Source organism: Chrysochloris asiatica, unplaced genomic scaffold (genome assembly GCF_000296735.1).
Source record: "Chrysochloris asiatica unplaced genomic scaffold, ChrAsi1.0 scaffold00011, whole genome shotgun sequence".
Taxonomy (NCBI): domain Eukaryota; kingdom Metazoa; phylum Chordata; class Mammalia; order Afrosoricida; family Chrysochloridae; genus Chrysochloris; species Chrysochloris asiatica.
Genome location: NW_006408529.1, coordinates 32,484,570 through 32,490,367, shown reverse-complemented (window position 1 = coordinate 32,490,367; position 5,798 = coordinate 32,484,570). Strand labels below are relative to the sequence as shown.

At 39.1% G+C, this 5,798-nt stretch overlaps 1 pseudogene; it reads right to left on the bottom strand.

The window, feature by feature from the left end:
• Positions 1–5,152, bottom strand: part of LOC102824274 — a 19,103-nt pseudogene extending 13,951 nt beyond the window's left edge.
• Between the last annotated feature and the right edge of the window lie 646 nt (positions 5,153–5,798).

The following is a 5,798-nucleotide window of genomic DNA, read 5'->3' as shown; positions in this document are numbered from 1 at the left end:
CATATGAGTAATTGATGGTCTGTTCCATAGTCTGTCCCTGGCCTTGTTTTCACTGATGTTATACAGCTTTTCCATTGTCTTTTTCCACAGATGTAGTCAATTTGATTTCTATGTATTCTATCTGGCAAAGTCTATGTGTATAATCGTCTCTTATGATGTCTAAAGAATGTATTTGAAATGAGCAAATCATTGGTTTTGCAGAATTCTGTCATGCGTTCTCCAGCATCATTTCTATCACCAGGACCATATTTTCCAACTACGGATCCTTCCTCTTTGCTCCCAACCTTTGCATTCCAATCACCAGTAATGATCAATATATCTAAATTGCTTGTTTGATCAATTTCAGATTGAAGAAGTTGGTAGAATTCTTCTATTTTGTCCTCACTGGCTTTAGTGGTTGGTGGGTAAAATTGAATAAGAGTGGTATTCACTGGTCTTCCCTGTAGGCACATGAATATTATCCTACCACAGACAGTGGTGTACCTCATGACTGATCTGGATGCGTTCTTTTTGACAATGAGTGCAACACCATTGCTCTTCAATTTGTCATTCCCCGCATAGTAAACCAAGTGGTTGTCAGATTCAAAATGGCCAATACTAGTCCATTTCAGCTCACTTAAGCTTAAGATATCGATGTTTATGCATTCCATTTCATTTTTGACAACTTCCAATTTCCCAGATTCATACTTTGTACACTCCATGTTCCGATTTTCAGTGGATATTACAGCTGTTTCTCTTCATTTTGAGTTGTTCCCCATCAGCAAATGAAGGCCCCACAGGCTTTTCTCCCACAGGCTCTACTCCATTCGCATCATCATGATCAACTGTACTTTGAGGAGGTAGCTCTTCCCCAGTTACATTTTCAGTGTCTTCCAACCTGAGGGGCTCATCTTCTGACACTATATCTGGCAGTGTTTCTGACAGTGTTTCTCTGCTGTTCATAAGTGAGTTGCTGTGATTCTGAAAGTTATGCCACCAATATTTTAAATACCAGCAAGGTCACTCAAGGTGGACTGGTTTCCAATGAGCTTCCGATGAAGACAGACTAGGAAGAAAGAGTGACGAATTTCTTCTGAATATTTAGTCACTGAAAACCTTATGAATAGCAGAGAAACACTGTCAGATATAGTGTCAGAGCTCCATAGAGACTACCAAATCCAAACTTCTAATTTTAAAAACAAGGCAACAGAGTCCATAGATACAGGAATGCTCTGAAGTCATACACCAGGAAGTGACAGAGAGAGAACATGACAGCTTTCCTCCACATCTGGCTTCCTCACAGGCTTCATAGGGAAAACAAATGAGATACTTTTTGTAAATGAATTTGTAAATATGCAATTTCAGGAGGAGTCCTTGTGTGGTCCTGTGGGTTAATGCAAAACCATTTGAACTACAAGGTCTGTGGTTCAAGCTTACCAGCTACTCCTCAGAAAACCTATGCAGGATTCTTATGGGTTGGAATTGACTCGATGGCACTTAATAACAACAACAAAACAACTGTTAAAAGGAGCCACCACTGGCAACCCTCATATATAAACAACACAAATCTAATTAGGAATAACTGTCATCATCAACCACAGGTCTGCCAGTAGAAACTTGCGTGTTGCTATAATGCTGGACAGATTTCAGGTGAGCTTCCAGATTCAGATGGTTTAGGAAGAAAGACTTGGTGACCTACTTCCAAAAATCAGCCAGTGAAAACCCTGTGGATAGATCACAATGGTCTGTGTTCCATTATGCAGGGAGATCGCCATGAGTGAGGCTGGGAGTGGAAGGTGCAATTGACAGCAGAGAGCAACAACAATCATCTAAGTGAACAATTAGATTCATTCCGCTTCTGAAGAGCTATTGGAAAGCTTAGAGAAGGCTCAATGCACAGCCAGAAAGCTGAGGAGGAAGGGGTAGAATATAAAGCTGTAAGGCATAGTTAGGGACACTTTTCATTGAATATTTGTTAAGCATTTATTAAGATACTGAGCTGGGTGTTCTAAATTCAAAATGACACAATCCCACAGTGATAGAATTTGTAGTGTAGCTAGAGGAGACAGACATATAAACAATTATACTCACTAACTTGACATAAGTAATGTGCTGGAATTATCGTCTGGGCCAGTGGGGGCACCAAGGAAAAGGGCAAAGTCTCTGGAGAGGACAAATTTAGAGGGGGTAACACAACTCTTGAAATGTGTGCTTCAGAGGAGAGATTCTTCTCTAGACGTAATTACACTCAACATGAGGAAAAAGAATGAATATGAAAACATAGCAACACAAGAGCTATAAAAGGATTAGGAAAATTTCTCTACAATAAAAGTGAATCCAGAAATTATCCACTATGAATGGTGTAGAAGCTGCTTCCCCCCCCTCCAAAAAAAAGAATAAAGTATCCTCTGACTTCTTGTTGTTAAGTGCTGTCGAGTAGGTTCTGACCCATAGCGACCCTGTATAGGGTTTCCAAGAAGCTGCTGGTGAGTTTGAAACATCAACTTTGCTGTTCAAATTGACCTTGTCATCCAGTGCATTAACCCACAGCACCACACCAGGACTCCATCTGACTGGAATAGTTTAACTATGGCTCCAAAATTTTAAGAGTCATTCAACTTCTAGCATGTTATTTTTAAAAGCATAATTACTTGACAAATGGATAACAGATGCAATTACCTAAGGACTTTAAATGTGGACAATTATTGCTATTAAAACAGCAAATCATACTTCACAACGTTTCCTAAAAATTAACTCTTCTCTAAGGCTTCATAGTTACAAACAGAAATTCTTCGACTTAAAAACTTTTAACTTGCAAACCATCACAATTAGAACCAAAGGTATTTTCCAGAGCAAGGTCTTACCTTAATAGACTCAATATACTTCAGATTAACTCAGAAGTATGCCAAAAGGAGCTTAAGTTCAGGGTCTGGGCTATCAAGACAAAGTAAAATTCCCAGGACATGGGTAATCCTTCCCAAATGCATGAAAGAGGAGTAGACAATGGGAAGGACATTCTTGGTCAAGGGCATTTTCCCTGAAGTGACCACTTCCATGGCAGCTAGCAGCAACGGCAATCCCTCCCACCTGAGCCCCTCCAGAAAGTTGTTCAGTTCTGGAGCTATTTGAGGGCATAAAGAACGCTCAGCCTCTTTCCCTTACCTTTTCAGCAGGAAAGCTGCTCTCTAAGCCAGTGGCAAGTCTATTTACTTCTGTAGTTAGCCTAGTCCCTTCTTGATTTTCCTTTTGTTCTAATATAGACAACAGAGCTGTTGTTGTTATTTTTGTCATTGTATCCTCCAAATTGCAACTTATGCTGAGTTAACCTTCCCTAAATTACCAGTTACTGAGTTGATTTCAATTTGTGGTGACTCTGTGTATGTCAAAATAGAACCATTGTGTCCCGTAATGTTTTCAATGGGTGTATTTTTGGAAGTAGATTATCAGGTTTTCTTCTGAGGTACCTCTTTGTGGACTAGAACTGACAACTTGTTAGCTAGTAGTCAAAGGCTTAAGTAGAAATTATTAATTTCTATATGCAAATGCTTGGGTATTAAACCCAAGTCAATGGCCTTGTTTTATAGTCATTTGTGTTATCAATCTCTGCATAATGATAAAGTTTAATTAAATTAACTGAAAATATCATTGCTAAGCTGCAAATTGTTAGTGAATAATCACTTCACTATGGAAGAAAGGACCTATTGAACACAATGGAGACTGTGAATTTCATATGCTGTGTTGTGGTTTCAGCCTTTTACTGAAACAAGTATGAGACTAGATGGCTTTGGGGTCACTTTGGTTGACTTTATATTTTTAGCTTCTAAAGCTATTTTTACCAAGGTCTCTTCTGTCTGCTTAAGCAGATGTAGAACCTTATGATGTAAAATGGCTCCAGTAATAGATTTTTTTTCTTCCTCCCCTTGCCTCTTACCAAGGCTGAAGTAGCAGAAGGAGGTACTGGGGAAGGGACTGAAGAAAATGAAAGATTGTGGCTTGGTGCACAGTGACCCTGAGGGGATTGTAAAGAGGTGGTCTTTTAGGGCTCAGTCAAAAGTTCAATTATCTTGGAGGTTTTCTGGGATCCTTTGTTTTGTCATTTATTTTGCCCACCTTCATGCTCCAAGGCTGGCCGTTTGAGCCCATCACTTGCTCCATAGAGAAAGATGAAGCTTTATGCTGCTATAAGGATTTGTAGCCTCAGAAACCTATATTGGGTAGCTATGAGTCAGAACTGACTCGATGGCACTTAACAATGACAACAACATGTTCCATGTAGCTGTTGTTGTTGTTCAGTGCTGTCGAGTCGATTCTGACTCAGTGCTGCCAATTTGGAAAACAGTTTACAGTTTCTTAAAAACTTGAATGTATTGAGGAAGCTTCAAAAAGTTCATGGAAAAATTCCATTATCTTTTAGCTCCAGTTTTCCATGAGCTTTTTGAAGCACCCAAGGTTTATAGTCTGAGTCCATTAGCCACTCTTCAGAAGAGCGATAAGGCTGTCTGTCCTGCAAAGAAGTAAAGCCTCAGAAACCTTATACAGTGTGGCTATGAGTAGCAACTAACTCACTGGCACTTAAAACAACAACAACAAAAAAAAACCCCACCATATCGCCCAATCATTCTATTTTTTGTTATTTACCATCCTTGTGTGGTACTGTAGGACACAGCACTGGACTGCACGGTTAGCTTGAATCGCAAGGTCTGCAGTTCAAACCTGCCAGCTTCTCCTCAGAAACGCTATACAGGGTCACTATGAGTTGGAAATGACCTGATGACATTTAACAATAACAATTAAAATATATATTGATACAAAGACTTGTACAGAGATGTTTACTGCAGCTTTACACATAGCAAGCAAAAACTAGAATACATCTAAATGTTCATTACAAGGTGAATGGACAAGATTGTGGTGCATCTATGTAATAGTATACTATGAAGCAATTTAAAAAGAAAAAATATACTGATACATGCAACAACACAGATAAAACTCAAAATAATCATACTGAGCAAAATTATCTAGACACAAACTTCCTCCACCACACACACACACACACAGAGCAGATAGAATATGATTCTATTTATATAAGCTGCTAGAAAATGCAAATTAAACTATACTTATTCTAAGAAGATCAGTGATTACCTGGTTTGTTGGGAGGAGGAATGCGGGAAGGCATGAGAAGTTTTAGAGATGATGAATATGTTCACTAGTTTGACTGTGGTGATAACTCAAGTCTACCAGGTGCTCTGAGGGACAAAGATGAGTCTTTCTGCTCTGGTAAAGACTTACAGCCTCGGAAACACTATGCAGGGTAGCTATGAGTCAGAACCAACTCAATGGCACTTAACAACAATAGTGTACATGCTGTTGTTAAGTGTCTTGTATATGATTTATCTTAAAGCATCACACCAGCACTTCAAATATACATATATGTTGTTAAGTACCGAGGAGTCAGTTCTGACTCATAGTGACCCTGCATCGGGTTTCTGAAGCTGTAAATCTTTACAGGAGCAGAACACCTCATCTTTCTCCAGCAGAACCGCTGGTAGTTTCAAACTGCTGACCTTGAGGTTGGCAGCATGACTTGTAACCACTACGCTACCAGAGCTCCTTCATATAAATATATACATATACACACATACATATACAGACACATATACATGTATGCATATATATATGTATATACATGTATACATGTATATATACATATATATAAACACACACACATATATGTTGTTGTTGTTACGTGCCGTCAAGTCGATTCTGACCTATAGTGACTCTGTATAGGGTTTCCAAGGAGCAGCTAGTGAGCTTGAGCCACT